The sequence below is a fragment of the Colobus angolensis genome, unplaced genomic scaffold (assembly GCF_000951035.1).
Source record: "Colobus angolensis palliatus isolate OR3802 unplaced genomic scaffold, Cang.pa_1.0 Scaffold230, whole genome shotgun sequence".
NCBI lineage: Eukaryota > Metazoa > Chordata > Mammalia > Primates > Cercopithecidae > Colobus > Colobus angolensis.
Window position 1 is genome coordinate 3,136,878 of NW_012115489.1, and position 19,336 is coordinate 3,156,213.

General features: G+C 36.3%; 1 protein-coding gene across 1 annotated transcript in view; it reads left to right on the forward strand.

Annotated features, from left to right (window-relative positions):
• The window catches only part of WDR70 (WD repeat domain 70), a 383,095-nt gene that overhangs the window by 221,053 nt on the left and 142,706 nt on the right, over positions 1 to 19,336 (forward strand). The gene's annotated exons all lie outside the window — the stretch shown is intronic.

Genomic DNA, 19,336 nt, shown 5'->3' on the forward strand with positions numbered 1-19,336 from the left:
TTCCTTCCTTCCTTCCTTCCTTTCTTCCTTCCTTCCTTCCTTCCTTCCTCTTTCTTCCTTTGTCTTTCTGTCTTTCTTTCTTGCTCTGTCACCTAGGCTGGAGTGCAGTGGAACTACCTCAGCTCACTGCAGCCTCTGCCTCCCGGGTTCAGGCAATTCTCATGCCTCAGCCTCCCGAGTAGGTGGGATTACATACAGGTGTGTACCACCACACCCAGTTAGTTTTTGTAGTTTTAGTAGAGATGATGTTTCACCATGTTGTCCACGCTGGTCTCAAACTCCTGACCTCAGGGATCCACCCACCTTGGCCTCCCAACATGCTGGGATTACAGGTGTGAACCACTGCACCCAACCTGGATTTTTAAAAAATTTCTTAACTTTTTTTTCAGCAAGAAAAAAAAACATCCACAGGGAAACACTAAAGCTGACGTGAGAATGCCCAATAACAATAGTTTTTCCATGCAGTAGTTAAATAATTATATGACAGATAATGGTTAATCTGTATTTTGAGATGATTAAGTAAAACATTCATAATTGCCGTATTTAATCCTAGAATTTTCATTAGACGAACTTGAACTTTAGTAAATTAAACAAAACATATTTCTTTAGAAGTAAGGTATCTCTATTAATGATGTATTTCTGTGTTGTCAAGACCTACCTTTACTCTAGAATTATATTGGTCAGTACACTAGCCACTAGCCATATTTGACTACTTTAGTTTTAATTAAAATAAAATACAATTAGAATTTCAGTTTCTCAATCACACTGGCCACTTTTTAGGTACCCAGTAGTATCATGTGACCAGTGGCTACTTAATGGACAATATAGACCATTTCCATCATTGCAGAAAGTTCACTGGACATTGCTCCTCAAGAGGAGTGATTGTTTGCCCGAGATTCTTTTTATTTGTATAATGATGGTCAGCCTTTCATGTGAGAAGAAGTCCTCTTCAGAGAAGCTTCTGTGGATCTGATTGCCTCCTTGGTTCTCTGCTTCCCATTCACCGGCATAGTTTGAGCAACAGCAAGTCATCTGTTGCCTTAGCATGATGTGAGAGAGGGGGACAGAATAGTGGGAGATGACATTGGAGTGGTAACAGCATACACTCTGATTTTGCACATGTTGAACCTGTCAGTCTGCAACACTCTTTTTTTAAGACAGAGTCTTGCTCTGTCCCCCAGGCTGGAGTGCAGTGGTGCAATCTCGGCTCACTGTTACCTCTGCCTCCCGGATTCAAGTGGTTCTTCTGCCTCAGCCTACAGAGTAGCTGGGACTACAGGCATACGCCACCACACCTGGCTAATTTTTGTATTTTTAGTAGAGATGGGGTTTCACCATATTGGCCAGGCTGGTCTCAAACTCCTGACCTCCTGATCCGCCTGCCTCAGCCTCCCAAAGTGCTGGGATTACAGGTGTGAGCCACCACCCCTGGCCATTCTGCAACACTATTCATATGGCATTTTCTCTCCCTTCTTTCAGTTCAGAGGACTGAAATTTCTTCTCAGTAAGACCTATCCTGACTACACTACATTTAAAATTGCAGTCTTCTCTCTGCCGTGGTACTCTCTACCCCTTTTATTTTCTTCCATAGTGCTGATAGCTGTCTGACCTGCTATACTGTATGTTTCACTTTTCTTTTCTTTTAAACTTTTGAGACAAGTTCTCACTCTTGTTACTCAGGCTAGAGTGCAGTGGCACAATTACAACTCACTGTGGTCTTGACTTCCCAGGCTCAGTTGATCCTCCTGCTTCGGCCTCTCGAGTAGCTGAGACCATCGGTGTGCGCCACTATGCCCAGCTAATTTTCTTACTTTTTTATAGAGATGGAGGGCTCACTATGTTGCCCAGACTGGTCTTGAACTCCTGGACTTAAGCAGTCTTCCCACCTTGGCCTCCCCAAGTGCTGGTATGACAGGCGTGAGCCGCTGCACCTGGCCCTCTTTATTGGCTGTTTCCTTCTAGTAGGATATTGGCTGCATCAGGGAAAGGACTGCTGTCTGTTCTACTCCCTGCCATATTCCCAGAGCGAAGACAGTGCCTACTATATACCAGACCTTCAGTAACTATTTGTTGAATGAATGAATGGATGGATGTATTCTAAAATAGTAACATAAAATGAGATGGTCAGTTTAGTTCTAAGAATACATTTAATGAATAGTAGCATTAAAAAACTATCCTAGTTATATGAATATACAGTGAGATAGAGTTGGGTATGTGTATGAGTTTTAGGGTAGGGGGAGAGGAGAAAGATATTGAGGTAGTTTTTGGTATATTCTTAATGATATATAAATATATTAATCTGTATATGTGACTGATTTTGGATTTGCTAATAACAGGCAAATTTTTAAAAACTATGTTCATGTCTCTTTATAATTTCTGGGTTTTCAAATAATTCAGCATGTATAGTCTCATGAATACCTAATAACTTCTCTTCAGATCAAAATGCCTATTAGATTTATTCTTTGACTCTACACAAAGCACTGTTTTTGTGTTTTAGTATCTATCAGGAATCTACAATATACTAGACTCTTGACTAAAATTACATACTGTATTTTCTTATCTTGCAATTACTGATTGTAGGCTAAGTTTTTGTCAGGAAAATTGGGATTCATTTTATTCATGGAGTGTTGCTCTCCCTAGACACAGGTGATGGAAGGGAATAATATTTGAGGTTGTTTGATTTTGCAATAGGCACCACTAGCAACTTGACCCCCCCCTCTATCTGACGGCCTTCTATTGCCCTTTTGGCCTGCAAGCCCTTGCCCAGATTCTTGGGCTGTTCCTTTGGGAAAATCACCACACAGCGCAATGCCTTACCAAGAAAGCCGCATGATTTCCCCAGCTCAGTTGGCTGTTCAGTGCCCCCATTTTCAGCTATGCCAGAAAGTGGAACAGAGGAATCTGAGACAAAGACAGTAATCATATCAGGAAATCAACTTCTGGCAAATAAGGCAACAAACATGAAGAAGAGACAAATACCCAGCACACAGCAAATCTTTAAATGTCTCCAGTTGCTGCCAGATAACCCATGTTAAAAGATTACTTTATGTCCTTCTACACCCTTCTTCTTATTAATACATGTATTTACAGATACATAGATTGGGCGCAGTGCCCCACGCCTGTAATCCCAGCAGTTTGGGAAGCCGAGGTAGGCGGATCACAAGGTCAGGAGTTCGAGACCAGCCTGGCCAACATGGTGAAACCCCGTCTCCACTAAAAATACAGAAAAGATTAGCCAGGTGTGGCGGTGGGTGCCTGTAGTCTCAGCTACATGGGAGGCTGAGGCAGGAGAATCGCTTGAATCTGGGAGGTGGAGGTTGCAGTGAACCAAGATTGTGCCACTGCACTGCAGCCTGGACGACAGAGCAAGATGCCGTCTCAAAAAAAAAAAAAAAGAAAAAGTTTTGTTTTTATGTAGAGAGAATTTGAAGCTTGCTTTTTAAATTTGAAAGCATAAAATAGTAGATATAGCTTGATTTCTTTGCTTTTTTTCAAAATGTTGTTATTTAAATGGGATCCTGTAATTTTACCTACATGAAATATGTGCTTTTCAAAAAATGTTTTTTTTTTGGTTTATTATTATTTTATTCTATACCACTCCTCTCCTGTGTCATTGTCCCATTCTCTATCCCTTAATGCTTGTAAATTACCTGATCGGTATCCTTTTGTGGTTTTCTCCATATCTGTATATCTGTATCTCTTCACATCTGGAACATTTCAACTGGTATTTTTGAGGAACTGTCACCTCACTGAGAATAAGACAAAAGAAATTTAAACCTGTAAGTAGTTTGTAAAAAATTCAGGGAATGATCTGTGAGGTAATTTATGACCAGGTACTGCTTTGTATAATGCCCATCATATGGAAGAGTTAGGGAAGGCAGAGGTCAGGTGGGGAGTCATAGGGCCTCTGAAAGGTGCACAGTTTGGATGAGCAACAGGATTAATGGGGGTTACAGAGTAATAATATTCATTGTTTACTAAACAAAGCAGAAATAGTGAGCTATTCTGCATATAAAAATGATACTAAAGCATCTTTTGAGATTCTTACTTCCCAAAACACTCTTGAATCTTCTCTTTAGAATCACCAGCAAGCTAATCTGATATAATGAAAGAAAAGTAAAGCAGAATAAAGATAATGTTTTTTGGGAAAGGTGGCCCTTGAGTCCCTGGGTGCCCTTAAGTTACTTAAAGTCTCTTAGAAGTCAGTCCTCACTGTTGGACACCATCTGCTCTGCCTTACATTAACAATAATTTTCACAATTAAAAAATTTAGTAGTTTTTTGGTTAAATTTTCATAATGCAGCTTTGAACATTCTTCTCTCACACCTCGAGTAAACTAATTTAAGACAAATTCTCATACTATTTGTTAACTACTTTCTGTAGTGATTTTTTTTAATGGCTGGTAATTGCATCTTTTTGTTGCTTTTGGGATATTCTTATGAAGCTGTCATAACCACTAAAAATGAAAGCAATATTTACTTTTTTTTTTTTTTTTTTGGAGACACTGTCTCACTCTGTCACCCAGGCTGGAGTGCAGTGGTCGGATCTCAGCTCACTGCAAGCTCCGCCTCCCGGGTTCACGCCATTCTCCTGCCTCAGCCTCCCGAGTAGCTGGCACTACAGGCGCCCGCCACCACACCTGGCTAGTTTTTTGTATTTTTTAGTAGAGATGGGGTTTCGCTGTGTTAGCCAGGATGGTCTCAATCTCCTGACGTCGTGATCCACCCGTCTAGCAGTATTTACTTTTATGGAGGTTCTCTATGTTTGTGTACTAAGCCAGATTATTAGCAAGAAGGAAGGATTTTATGACAGCGTGCTCTTAATATTTTCTTTATATTTTTCATTATTAGCTATTAGAGCAATCTAAACTCCCTAAACTGAGTGTTAAGCTGTTGGTATTCATGATTTTGGAGATTTAAAAAAAAATAATGCGTTGAAATATTTTTAGCATATAATGCTTCCAGTCTTGTTTGTGATAAAGTTGTCATCTGTTGCATGATTTTAAAGTCATATGACTTTGATTTGGAAAACATTTTATTACATAGTTATTCATTATTTACTGCGATCTGCAACTGTGAAGATGCTTGAAGAACTCATGTTTCATTTCAAAATTTTCATTTGAGAATATTTTGATTTCAGCCTTTTTTTTTTTAAAAAAAAATTCTTTGACATACCATTTTAGCTATGAATCTTGGGAATGATGTATGGAGAGCTTTTTAAATTCTGATTATTCTATAGTCGATAAATATCCTTTATTTCCCTGATAGTGATATCATCAAAGACTTGTATAAGTTAAACATGACCTCCAATGGCTAAGACTGTGCTTGCAGCCCAGACTAATGACCTCATCTCAGTGTCTTCTCCTTTCTTTCTGCAAAGACTGGACATTTAACAATAATTCACAACTTTTACCTAATAATAGGTGTTCAAGTTAAAGTAGCACAGTATTCACCAAAAGGAGAGAGAGTAGTTGTAGGGAAAAAAAAACTAATGTTTCTGGTATCTTCTTTTGAGAAAAAAGATCATCTATCTCTGTGTGAAATATAAAGAGCAATGCTAGGAATTCAAAGTTTTGTCCCTTTAATAGACTTAATGCTGGGAATCTAGAAGAATATATATGTATATATTGACAGCTAAATGCCTACTGCATAGTTCTATAGCACATTTTATAGATGACACCTGAGATATACAATTACATTATATTTTACTTCAGATTTCGTGTCTGTGAGTCCTGACTTTCCTAAACTCTTGTGCTTCTCATTTTCTTTATTTACAAAATGAGGGCATGATCCCCCCATGTCATGTTATTTTGAGGATTATATTAGTTAATATATGTAAAACATTCAGATAGGACATGCACATAACAGGTTCTTAATAACTACTGGTCTTCCTCTTTTTTCTTTTTAACTCCTAGGCTACTTACAGTTTTTGTAGAATGGTAAAGTTAGACCTAAAGATACTATTTAACTCTGGCTGTGAACATCTTACGAATCCAAGTTGGACGGATTTCTTGGTGACTAAAGGTTTGGTTTAGGAAGATAAAGAGTGTAGGTGCTTTGCTCCAACCAGTCATTCATTTTATGCAAATATAACTACCATCAATAAGTAACAATGCTATGAACCCACGTTTTAGTTATGCCTGAGTAGATACATGAATTATAATGACCTTTTTACAAATATTCAACAGAACACGTATGACATATTAACTATTCTATAGTGCTTTCACATGCCTATTTTTCAATGGTTACATTTCCAAAAAAGTATATCATTGATTCTGAACACAAAAATAACCATCAAAACTGCAAATTACTTGCAGGCACTAAACTTAAATTCTAATTTGTCAATTATTTTCATAGAGTTATATAAAGTTTTAATAATAATGCTCTTGTAAATAATGCTCTTATAAAATGCTCCTGTAAATGCTTTTGTCACACATGCTGTTAGAAGCAACATTTACTAAATGAAAAAATACTGGCTTTTGAAAAAGTTAGGGTAAAAGGTTTTTGAAAAATATGGATGATTATTATCCTTGTTTTTTAAGACTATGAATATATAATAATTTAAGACTTCCAGTTAAAACATGGCAGGTTAAACACATTTGTTCAACCATGCTTCCTCCTGAAACCTCACTAAAGTGACAGGAAAGGCCCGTTTTAAAGCATCAACCCAAATGGATGAAGAGAATTAGAGAGGAGAAGATAGCAGAAAAGAGATACCAAGATTCATTTGTAAGGTGGAAGCCAGATGCATAAATGGTATGTGACTTAGCTACCTAGAGAAAGCTGAAACCTTAGCCGTGGTAGGAGAAGCCTGTAAAAGGCAAACTGATTTGTCTTATAATTCCTTCCTCCGCGCTGTGCAGCCAAATCACTGCTCTCCCTCTACCATCACAGAAGACAAAAGAATCACTTTTAAAGTGGGCCTAATGAAGAGACCCTATATTCCAGGCAAAGAAAATCTTCGTGTAGAGTTGTTTGTCCTCTCCTTCTTCCCCTTTGTTGTTATTATTGTTGTGTTTGTTATTATTATTATTATTATTATTATTATTATTGTACTTACTGAGTACTTACTGTGAGCCAGGCAGTATTTTAAGCACTTGTACTATTTTATTTAATCCACACGGCAACTCTATGCTATAAATGCTATCATTATCGTTTTACTGATAAAAAAAAAAACCCAGAAACAAAGAAATTGACTTGCCTACTGAAAACTACAGTTCGTATGTGGCATAACTGAGGTTCAATCCCAGGCAGTCTGGCTTAAGAGTCTATATTAAGGGTCAGAAAAACTATGGCCATGTACCAAATCTAGCCCACTACCTGTTTTTGTATGGCAAGCTAAGAGTGGTTTTTACATTTTTAGATGGTTGTAGTATTTTTCTATGGCTGCTGCAACAAACTACCACAAATTTAGTGGCTAAAATAACAGAAATGTATTATCTTACAATTCTATAGGCTAAAGTCTCATTGGGCTCAAATCAAGGTGTTAGCAGGACATGGTTCCTTTCAGGAGGCTCCAGGGAGAATCTGTTTCCTTGCTTTTCCAGTTTCTAGAGGCCACCCTTGTATCTTGGCTCCTGGCACGCTTCCTTCATCATCAAGGCCAGCAACGTTGTTGAGTCCTTCTTACGTCATAACACTGCGACCTTCTGTTCTCCTTCCCTCTGCCACTTTTTAAAGACCCTTGTGATTACATCTAGCCTACTCAGATAATCTAGGATAATCTCCCTATTTTAAGGTCAGCTGATTAGCAGCATTAAATCAATCTGAAACCTTAATTTCCCTTTGCCACATAAGGTAATATATTAACAGGTTCCAGGGACTCAAATGTGGAAATCTTTGGGAGTGTTACTCAGCCTATCATAATGGATTCAGAAAATCAAAATAAAAATATTTTGTGACACATGAAAATTACATGAAATTCAAATTTCAGTGTCCATTCATTTTATTATAACAGCCTTGCTCATTCATTTGTATATTATCTGTGACTGCTTTTGTATCATATTAGCAGAGTTGAGTAGCTGCAACAGAGGATATGATCCTCAAAGCCAAAGATACTTACTATGTGGCCCCTTACAGAAAAAGAATTTGACCCCTGACATAGAGTTTCTAATTTGGGTTTTAGTGCTTTTCTCTTAGGTAATTAATGGTAGACATGGGATCACCAGACATTTGGGGAAATCCTCTAACATGGAATACAGAAACTTATACTAAACAAAATAGTAAGTCAGAGGAGAGAGAGATAATGTAGAAAACTGAAGAAATTTTCAAGGAAAAAACCCCTATAATTGATACTCTCAGAGAGAAAATAGAGACTAATACAACCAAGAAACTAAAGCAGATTACTACCAAAAAATATGAATGTTAAGAGATTAAGGAAGATCTCTTGCAAAGTAAATATTTGATTGGAGTATAAGGGAAGGAATCCCTAGGAATATTAAAATCTCCTGGAGAGTATATATAAATATAGTTGAGGAAACCTAGAAAGTAGAATAAAAGACAGTGATAGAAAAAAGATAGGAAACTTACAGTGTCAATTCAGGGTCTAGTATTTGACTAGAAAGTTCTAATGAAAATACAGGAGAGGAAGGATGGAATTAGATAAGAAAGAGTTACTAAAAATAAAGAGGTCTCAGAACTGAAAAAACATGACTTTCCAGAGAGGAAGGACTCATCTGGAAAGAATGAAAAAGACGCACACCAAGCTATGCGTCATGAAATTTCAGGACACCAGGAATATAGAGAAGATTTTACTCACAGGGAATACAATAGGAAACACGTGACACAAGAATAATAGGACCATGTAATTTGGGATGTTGGTAAGACAGTTGCTCAAATGTAAGACCTTGGATTCTGTATTAGTGCAAAGGGATGTCATCTTTCTCATTTTTCTGTTGAGGTGATGAAATATTTTAAGTTCAGTAATATTGCTTTTAGTGACTGCTCACCAAATCTTCTTAACTCTGTCCTAAGCATTATTCATTCCAGACATATGTTCAGCTACATGTGGAACAACCCACCGGGATTATATGCCAGAACTTAAGCTTAATATACCCAAAACACAACCTGTCTCTTTTAGAACTCATTCTTTCTTTTGACTTTGCTATTTTTATTATTTTTCCATTTAGAACTTCAGAATATTCTTTACCTCCTGTAACCAGTTGTCAGTCTTATCAGTTCTGTGTTTTAGTGTTTCTCACACCCACTCCCTCAATTTCATCTCTCGCTTTCATTCTACTTCATATTTTCATCATCTTTAACTTGCGATGCTGGATATCCTCACCTTTCTCTGTCCGTGTTCTGATAAACCTAGCCCTGGTTTAAATCATTAAACGCAATACTTACTACTTCAGTACTTGTCATATGCTGAATAAAGTTCAAATTTTCTCAGACTGACACTTCTAGCCTTTCAGTTTATACCTTTTTCCAACCTTTGAGTATCTTTCATAACTTTCTCCATAAATCAAAACACTTGTTTTTTTTTTTTTTTTTTTTAACATAGGGTCTCACTCACCCAGGCTGGAGTGCAGTGGTACAATCTTGGCTTACTGCAGCCTCTACCTCCCAGATTCAAGTGATTCTCCCACCTCAGCCTCCAGTCGCTCTCCACCATGCCCAGCTAATTTTTGTAGAGATAGCTTTTCGCCATGTTGACCAGGCTGGTCTCAAACTCCTGACCTCAAGTGATCCACCCACCTCAGCTTCCCAAAGCGCTGAGATTACAGATGGGAGCCACTGCACCCAGTCTAAATAAAAAAACTTTTTACTCAGACTAGATTATACTTTGTTCCCTTATGATTATCGTCTGATTTACTGCCTTGGTGCCTTTTCCTATACTAAACACTCCATCCTGTATGCTTCTTCCACAAGCCCTCCACTGCTGGTAGAAATGGCCACCATCCACTATCCAACATCCATTGAAGAAGGCCCAATCACATGCCATTCCCTCTATGATGCTCTGTTAGGGACTAAAATATTACACATCTGGGGATATTAACCCTGAAAATATTTTGTTTTATTTTTAGTTTGCCTGGTTGTTTATTTTGTTTCTCTTTAAGATTAATATGGTCAGGGACTTTTTGTCTTATTTGCTGTTTCTCTGTGTCCAAGATGAGCATGACATATTAATAAATATTTGTTGAATAAATGAGTGAATGCTATCAGAGCATTATAGGTTTTATGTTAAATGAGTTTGGTTTTCAATTACTTTATTGTTGTTTTTAAATTTTAAATTATTGTTCCTTAAACTTACTATCAAATAAGTGCATTTTATAAGTTGTTTGTTTGCTTTAGCCATCAGTATGTAGGCTATAAATAGATAGGCTAAATACTACCTATTTGCATCAGTAGTATTTTTAGCCTGTTGTTTTCCAATAATTAGATTTTAAAGCATATAGTTTTAACAATAAGCGATACTTACTGAACACTTACTTTGTTCCAGGGACCGTTTCAAGTGTTTTGTATATGTTTTAATTCATTTAACCCTCAGAACAATATTGTGAATTAAGTACTGCCATTAACTACGTATTTTAGATGAGAAAACTGAAGTACAGCAGTAGGGTTTAACAACTCATCTAAGGTCATGCATCTAGTAAGTTTTGGAGCCAGGAACTCTGACTCTAGAATATGCACTCTAAAATTTCTGCTATATGGCTCAAACATAAATGACCCTGTTGGGAATATTCTAAAACAAGATTGTGGTGATGGTTGTACAACTCTGTAAATTAACTAAAAATCATTCAGTTGCACACTTAAAATGGGTGAATTTTATGGTCTTAAATTATAATTTGATAAAGATGTTTAAAAAGTGGGTGATCTATATTCTTATTAAAATGGATTATAATTTTTTTCAATATTTCATGTACAGTGGAACTTTTAGTCCTGAGTTCTTTTGCCACTGAAATATGGGAATGGGTGAAGTAGGTAATCTGTGCCTTGCCTAAGTTGGCTAAGGACACAAAAGTTTATATGTCACTGTTACGAGCTCTTTGGGGGTGAGAATTTTTTCTTCCTTACCTTTGGATCTGTTGGTATGTAAACCATGCGTAGCAGGGACTTGATAAGTATTTGTTGAATTAAATCTCAAGAGCTTTATTTGCCTGCACTGTAGATACTTAAATTGTATCCTCAGAAATCCTGGCTTTCATAGTCTAATTTTAAAATATAGACCTTGTGCAGTATACTTAAAAGGTAAAACATATACACTGCGTAGATGCATAGATATTAACATATAGAAGGGAAAAATGTAACTGATGAAAACATTATGTATAAAACTTTGTAGATTAATATGATTACATATTGATCAAAGTTGCTTGAGGAAGCCAGAAGAAAAATTGAATTAATATAAGTATTTACTTATAAAGATTTTTAAAAGTCTTCTGAAAACATTGGAGCTCACAAATAAAGTTGGAAGAATTAAAATTTTCTGCTAAACATAGCAGAATAGAAAACATATGAATATTTATGGATGTGTATTGATATTTAGGACAGAAAAAATGGAAATCAATCATGAACCAAAAACTTCAGTTTAAAATATATCCGTAAGAGATGCTGTTATAGAGTCAAATGTGTAAATATAAGCAAGCAGTTAATATAATCTTATATTTTCGTTATATTGAATAAGCAGATTGAAGAGAAGGATGTAATTTCACTTTGTCACTATTTAGTGACTTGAATGTAGTCAAAATATAAAGGTCAAAATTTTAAAAAATTTATTTAAAATAGTAAGATTTTATTTGTTTGTTTGTTTTGAGACTGAGTCCTGCTGTGTTGCCCATGCTGGAGTGCAGTGGCTCAATTTTGGCTCACTGCAACCTCCGCCCCTGGAGTTCAAGTGATTCTCCTGCCTCAGCCTCCCAAGGAGCTGGGATAACCAGGTGCCCACCACCAAGCTTGGCTAATTTTCATGGTTTTAGTAGAGATGGGGTTTCATCATGTTGGCCAGGCTGGTCTCGAACTCCTGACCTCAAGTGATCTACCAGCTTCAGCCTTCACGTAGGGAAAAGTGAAGGAGGAAGTGGAAAAAGGTTGAGGTGGGTGGATATATCAGATCAAATAGGGCTGTTTTGGCTATGTAGAGTTTAGATACTCTTCTGAGGGTAATGAGAAGCCATTACATGGATTTTAGGAGAGGATCGGCATTATTCAAGTTACATTTTTAAAAGAATCATTCTGGCTGTTCTGCACGGAGAATAACTACAGGGAGAGAGTGGTGGAAGCAGGGTGACAGATGAGGGGCTATTTTAGACATAAAGGTAAATTCCTGGACAAGGGTTTTAGTGGTGAAGGTAATGTTTGGATTCTGAAGATTTTTTGAAGCCAGAGCTAGCAAATGGATAATGTAGGCTCATTTTTTTACAGTGTTTTAAATTATCCCTTAAAAAAAAAAAGAGCTGGGCAATCATATAAAATAGATAATTTAATTTGGAAAATGATTTCATAAAACACATTTGCTCATTCCCTGTCATGGTTCCTTATTTTTTAATGGTTAATGGACTCTTTGAGAGTGAAGAATTTGGGTTCTATGAAATAGGGGAAGCATGTTTTGAATTTGTGTTATTCTAGCCAGTTTTGATCAGTTAATTTTATTTTTGTTATTATCTGGTATCATTTGGCAATATGGAGTAAATATTCCCTAATTCTTAAACAAACAAACAAACAAAAAACAAAAAAACTTTTGGCATGTTACAAAGCACAATTAGTCCTCTATGGTTATCTGGATAGGGCTATGTCATCTAAAATGGTCAGACTCTCTGCAGGATGACTATAGTCTCTAAAAAGCCTATATAAGGGATGCCTCTCTCTAGTAGAGATATTTCCTGAGCCATGTTTCTCAGCATCAGGACAGCTATGATTTATTTTGTAAGCGGACAAGGCCAAACATTACTGTTTTAACTATTATAAACAAAATAGTAAATGTTAAATGTTCACTTAATAGAGCCACTAGTAGGGCTTTTTATATACACAAAGTGAAGTCTGAGCCAAAAATGTGAAACAGTTCTCTGGTCTGTGTGCATTCTCTTTTAACCTGCTCTTTGATTCATTGCAACTGGAGAAGTGATGCAACCAGTGATGATTTGCATTCCAAAGCTCTTGGTGCTGCAGTGAGTCCTCCCTGTTTTGTTTTGTTTTGTTTTTTCTTCTACTAATTACCCAAGCCATAGTAATTTATCAAATTTCTTAAAACTGTTCAGAAATGTTTATTATATTATGTTAGTTCCAAAATAAAGAGCTTTGCAAGATTCTGTTAAACCTCAACCTTTTAGAATATTTTAAAATATTTACCAGGTTTTTTTTTTTTTTTAATAGCACAGATTTAAACCGGTAATAGTCCGCAAAATGATACAAAACTGTCTTAAAAATGTGGAATGCTTCACAAATTTGCATGTCATCCTTGCGCAGGGGCCATGGTAATCTTCTCTGTATCATTCCAATTTTAGTATATATGCTGCCGTGAACACTGTGTTTACCAGTTTTGTTCTTTATCAGTTTTTATGGCTTTCAGCTTTAGCCTATAAAGTTATGCAAGGATCAAATCTTAATTCAGATATAATTTTAAAGTTACTTCCCCAATTTTTTATAGTTAATTACAGAAAGGACTATTCTCATTGAGTGGTGTTTTCACTGAGTAGTCTGTTTTTGTTTGTTTTGTTTTTTTGCTGCTTTGTTGTTTTTTGCCATCAAGGTTTTAACCTGGGTAGTAAACACTGATGCTGCGTTGATGCTCATGGGGCAGGTGGCTAAGGAGCCAATCACTGCATTTGTCAGGTAGTAACTCTGTTTTATTCTGAAAAAGTTTTTATATGCTTTCTATTTGAAAATATAGCAGAAAAGACCTATTATACTTGTCTTATAAAGCTGTATTTTTTTTTTTTTTTTTGAGACGGAGTCTCGCTCTGCCGCCCAGGCTGGAGTGCAGTGGCCGGATCTCAGCTCACTGCAAGCTCTGCCTCCCGGGTTCACGCCATTCTCCTGCCTCAGCCTCCCGAGTAGCTGGGACTACAGGCGTCCGCCACATCGCCCGGCTAGTTTTTTGTATTTTTAGTAGAGACGGGATTTCACCGTGTTAGCCAGGATGGTCTCGATCTCCTGACCTCGTGATCCGCCCGTCTCGGCCTCCCAAAGTGCTGGGATTACAGGCTTGAGCCACCGCGCCCGGCCCAAAGCTGTATTTTTTTAATCACAGAAAATTAACATTTTATATTGTGACTGGCTATACACATATCTTTGCACAGACACACAGGCATATATGAAACTTAAAAAGGAGTTAACCATAGCAATTCCTATTGCAGTGTGCACTCCATTTTTTTGTATCCCGATTTGTTCCATGTTTAAAGTACTGATCATAACCTATTACATTGATTTTAGGACCCACTAATGAGTAAGAATCCAGAATTTGAAAAACACTTCTAGAGCATGCCTCAAATATAATTTGATCTTTTCAGAAGCCTTGTGAGATAGGCAAGGCTAATATTAACCCTTTTCAAACATAGCTAAAGCCTACACTTTGAAAACAGAAATTGGACTAAAGAATTGAAAACAGAAAAAATGATGTAGGGTGTTGAATGAGCAGAGGTCGTCATGAACACAGTGTACACTTGAATGGTGATGGAGAGGAAGAGGGGCTGCAGAGATTTAGAACAGAAAGCAGATGGATGTAGAAGATGTTTTATTTGCCTCAGGATTTTTGCCTAAGCCCTTGAAGACATCTGGTATGCCACTAGAAATCACCTGAGGCTAAAATTTACCAGATTGGTATCTTGAAAAGCTACCAGAATTAGTTTGCAAGGCTCTACCCATCAGCTTCTTACACTCTACCTCTGGAAATCTCATCTATACCATTCCAGTCCAATTTCTCGAGGTAAGTCTGTTTCCCAAAATTCACTTATTTGCATACTACTTTTATAATTCTTGTCATATGTATACATCACCATATTGTTTTTTAAATTGTTAGAAATGGATTTATTTATTCCAAATAATTAAAAAATTTGCGATTAACTTCAGACATTAATCATTTAAAGCAAACAATCATTGGTATTTAGTGTATTCACAATGTTGCAACCACCAATTCTCTAGTTTCAAAAGTTTCATCACCCCATAAAAACACCCCATACCTCTTAAGTAATCATTCCTCATTCCCCCATTTAAAAAAGAAACATTCTAACACTATCAAAAATGTAAAAAAGCAATATGACTCTAAAAAGAACACAGCAAATTCTGAAAATAAAACAATCATTAGCCAGATACTAGTTAGATACTGTTATCTACTAATTCTCTGTGTCTTAGATTTTTCTATGTTAAAAAGGGATATAGGCAAAAGTTATGGAGGTATTAAAGACCAATCAATGCTAAATCAAGACTTTCTGCTTGGTCAAACTGAAAGAATTGAAGGAAATTTCAAAAATATACCTTTCTCACTATGAGATTCACTGCTATTTAGTGTCATTTCCTTTAAATAACATCTAAAATTTGTCTTGATACAACTGAATTCATCTTTTCCTTCACTTTTCTATTAAAGGGGTTGCATATTATTCCCAGAGTCCTTTATAACTGAATTCCTGGAATTCAGAGAGTGTGTTCTAAATATTGGTGATTGCAGTTTTCATTATTATCCTCAAACATATAAAATCCATTATTTACCAAGTAGTAAACTGGACGCTTTCAGAATTTTAAAGAAAAGATACAGATACTACTTCCAAATAATATAAATCTTTGTTGTGAAAATCAATGTATACACAATTAACACTTAGAATATAAAACTGATAATATTAAATAGACAAGTAGATTGTGTTCTAAAAGTTATCTGGTTTAAATTATTTGGAACTTTTATACTGTTTCATAGAGATCAAGTTAATAGCAGCTATTATGAATATTCCAGATTAGCACAATATGGCTTATCTTTTTATGATCTTCAGGTTCTCCTGGGGAGGTTCTGGTATGATAAAAATAGTATTTTGCATCACAAACTTCAGTTTCCTCATCTGAACAATAAACTTAATCTTTACCTAGTTAGAAAGTTCAAATAAGATAACCTTTGTGTAAGTACACAGCACAGTCCCTGGTACTTGGTTGAAGGTCAGTTAAGTGTGCATTTATTTATTCAGTTACTCATATTCGTGGCCATTTTAAATTTAATTTTTTAATTGACAAGTAATAATTGTACATATCCAGGGCATACATAGTGATGAATCCATCCTTTCCGTCACTTCACTGTTATATTGATATATTTGATACATAGGATGTATAGTGATCACATCATGGTAAGTAACATCCATCATCTCAAACATTTGTTATTTCTTTGTGTTGGGAATTTTCAATATCCTCATTCCAGCTATTTGAAAGTATATAATATTTATTGTTAACTGTAGTCATTCTGCTGTAGGACAGAACACTAAAACTTATTTCTCCTATCTAGCTCCAATTTTGTGTATCTGTTAACAAATCTCTTCCTAACCCTCCCTTCCTTCTACTCTTTTCAGCCTCTGGTATTCTCTGTTTTACTTTTTACTTCTACGAGATCAATTATTTTTCTTTCACATGAATGAGAACATAGGGTGTTTAACTTTCTGTTTGCAGCTTATTTCACTTATCTTCCACTTCCATCCATGTTACTGTGAATGGCAGGATTTCATTCTCTTTTATGACCGAATAGTATTCCATAGTGCATCTATATCACATTTTCTTCATCTATTTATTATTGGACACCTAGGTTGATTCCATATCTTGGCTATTGTGATTAGGGCAGTAGTAAACATGGGAGTGCAGGTATCTTTTTGACATACTGATTTTTTTTGCTTTGGATACTGTAGGGGATAAGGGAGAGCTTTCCCTTGGTCCCCTGATGTTTTGCTGAAAAATGAACTCACAAAACACAGATTAATTAGAGAAAAGGCATACAGATTTATTCATCGTATATACACAGGAGCCTTTGGAATGAAGATCAAAAGATACAGGGAAAATTATCAAAAGATACAGGGGAAAAGTTCAACAAAGTATGGACAGTCATGTAGAAATATGACTGGACAAAAAGGGGTGATCTAATACTAATAGACTGGGGAAACTCAGGAGGGCCGTCTGTCTAGATTCTTTTTGGGTTCTCTGAGTATGCATTCCTTCCTTCCGGGTATGGGACAAGACCCTCTCTAGAACAGGAGTGTTACAACCTACAGACAAACAACATAAGTCAGATAATTCCTTTGTGGTCAGTTTTTCCAATGAAAACCAGAGGTAAAACTGGAGTACTATTTATAGGATTTATGACTAGCTTTGAGGAATAGGGGTTCTGGTTTCTGTGATCCACCTTGGGGGCCAGGGATTCTAGTTTCTATGGCTGGCCTCTGGGGAGAATGGGACAGAGAGACAGGAGGGCGGGAGAAAGAGAAAAATGTTTGCTTCAAGGCTGCTTCTGATACTTTCATTTTGGGATATTGTTTTCTGAGCCCCAGAAAATGTATACTTAGTAGTAGCCTTGCTGTATCATCTGGTAGTTCCATTTGTAGTTTTTGAGGAACTGTTCTCCATAATGATTATACAAATTTACATTCCCACCAGTAGTGTATGAGTTCCCTTTTCTCCACATCCTTTTCAGCATTTGTTACTACTTTTTTCTTTTTGATAATAGTTATTCTAACTGGAATGAAATGTTATCTTTTTATAGTTTTGATTTGCACTTCCCTGATGATCAGTGGTGTTCATATTTTTTCATATACACGTCGACCATATGTATGTCATCTTCTATCTGTTCAGATCATTTGCCCGCATTTTTTGTTGTTGTTTTTATTTTTATTGTTTTTTTGAAACGGAGTCTCGCTGTGTCACTTAGGCTGGAGTGTAGCGGTGTGATCTCAGCTCATTACCACCTCCGCCTCCTGGGTTCAAGCAATTCTCCTGCCTCAGCCTCCTGATGAGTTGGAATTACAGGTGCCCGCCACCATGCCTGGCTAGTTTTTTTGTATTTTTAGTAGAGATGTGGTTTCACCATGTTGGCCAGGCTGGTCTCGAACTCCTGACCTCAGGTGATCTGCCTGCCTCAGCCTCCTGAAGTGCTGGAATTACAGGCGTGAGCCACTGTGCCCAGCCTGCCCATATTTTAATTGGATTTGTTTTTATTTGTTGGTTTTTCTGTTGAGTTCTTTGTATATTCTGGATGTTAATCCCGTGTTGGATGAGTAGTTCATTATTCATGTGTAAAAATGCTACTGATTTAATTTTGTACCCTACAAATTTACTGAATTCTGTTATCAGTTCTAAGGGTTTTTTTTTTTTTTTGGTAGTCTTTAGGTTTTTCCATATATTAAGATCATGTTATCTGCAAACAGGCATTTTGACTTCTCCCTTTCCAATTTGGATGCCTTTTATGTATCTGCTGCCTAATTGCTCTGGTTAGGACTTCCATTAGTATATTGAATAAGAATACTGAGATTGGGCGTCTTTGTCTTGTTCCAGTTCTTAGCTGAAAGCTTTTTCTTGTTCAGTAAGATGTCAGTTGTGGGTTTGTCATATTTGGCCATTATTATGTTTAGGTATATTTCTTCTATACTTAATTTATTAAGAGTTTTTATCATGAAGGGATGTTGAATTTCATCAAAAGCTATTTCTACATCTTATGGTTTTTGTCCTTCTTTCTGTGGATATGTGTGATGTTTATTGATTTGCATGTGTTGAGACATCCTTGCATTCCTGAGATAAACCCCACTTGATTATGATGTATCCTCTTACTGATGTGTTGTTAGAACTCAGCTTCTTAGTATTTTGGTGAGGATTTTTGCAACAGTGTTCATCAGGGATACTGGCTGTAGTTTTCTGCTTGTTGTTGTTGTATCCTTATCTAGTTTTGGTATCAGGGTTATGCTGGCCTTATAGAATGAATTAGGAAGAATTCCCTCCTCTTTTATTTTCTGGGATAGTCTGGAAAGAATTGGTATTAATTCTTCTTTAAAGGTTTGGTAGAATTCAGCAGTAAAGCCATCTGGTCTTGGACTTTTTTGTTATTGGAAGACTTTACTATTGATTCTCTCTCATGACTTGTAATTGGTCTATTCAGATTTTCTTTTTCTTCCGGGTTCAGTCTTTGTAGGTTGTATGTGTCCAGGAATTTATTCATTTCCTCTAAAATTTCAAATTTATTGGCATATTGTTGTTCATGTTACTCTCTAATGATCCTTTGTATTTCTATTGTGTCCATTGTGACATATCCTCTTCTGTTTATGATTTTTTCAAATTTGAGTCTCCTCTTTTTTTCTTTTTTTCTAAGTTTCACTAATGGTTTATCTTTTCAAAGAACTAACTTTTTGTTTGATCTTTTGTATTATTTTAGTCTTTTTTTTTTTTTTTTTTTT